At 36.6% G+C, this 650-nt stretch overlaps 1 non-coding gene across 1 annotated transcript; it reads left to right on the top strand.

Moving 5' to 3' along the window:
* Window positions 1-187: 187 nt before the first annotated feature.
* On the top strand, window positions 188-259 carry TRNAC-GCA. Its single transcript has one exon. It is a non-coding gene; the product is annotated as a tRNA-Cys (tRNA).
* The last annotated feature ends 391 nt before the right edge of the window (window positions 260-650 follow it).

Here is a 650-nt window from a genome sequence, read left to right as displayed (position 1 = left end):
CCTAGTTGGGCCCTTCTATCTTGGATAGAAATTTGTTACACTTTTTGGACCGACACTATGTCTAAGGGGTCACTAAGGTTAAAATCCTACAAAATGGATCCATGGCTTAGTGGTAGAGAATTTGACCCGTTTGAACCTTTTGGACTGACACTCTAGAAGGGTCACTAAGGTCGAAATCATGCAAAATGGGTCCATAGCTCAGTGGTAGAGCATTTGACTGCAGATCAAGAGGTCACCAGTTCGAATCTGGTTGGGCCCTTTTATTTTGGACAGGCACTTTGTTTGATTTACTACCGACCATCGATTTATTCCCGACCACCGATTGTCTAAAGGAAAAGAAATAAGAATAATTACCGATTCCAAACCTTATTCTAGAGTCCTCCACAACATAGAATAGATTGGAATTAAATTCTTTATAGTTCGAGATAATAGTTGTATTCTTTAAGGCCGATTGATGAAGTGAAATCTTTTTGTCCATTAGAATAGATTGGAATTAAATTCTTTATAGTTCGAGATAATAGTTGTATTCTTTAAGGCCGATTTTGTTCACGAATACTTAAGAATTTGATATTTATAGTTGTAGTTGAACGCTACTTAAATTGATGAAGTGAAAGAGTAGTTATATCCAACATTCTTACTTGTGTGCCTCT

The sequence above is a fragment of the Cucurbita moschata genome, unplaced genomic scaffold, assembly GCF_002738365.1.
Source record: "Cucurbita moschata cultivar Rifu unplaced genomic scaffold, Cmos_1.0 Cmo_Scf01715, whole genome shotgun sequence".
Lineage (NCBI taxonomy): Eukaryota > Viridiplantae > Streptophyta > Magnoliopsida > Cucurbitales > Cucurbitaceae > Cucurbita > Cucurbita moschata.
The sequence above is the reverse complement of the archived record's forward strand: the minus strand, read 5'-3'. Positions and strand labels throughout refer to the sequence as shown.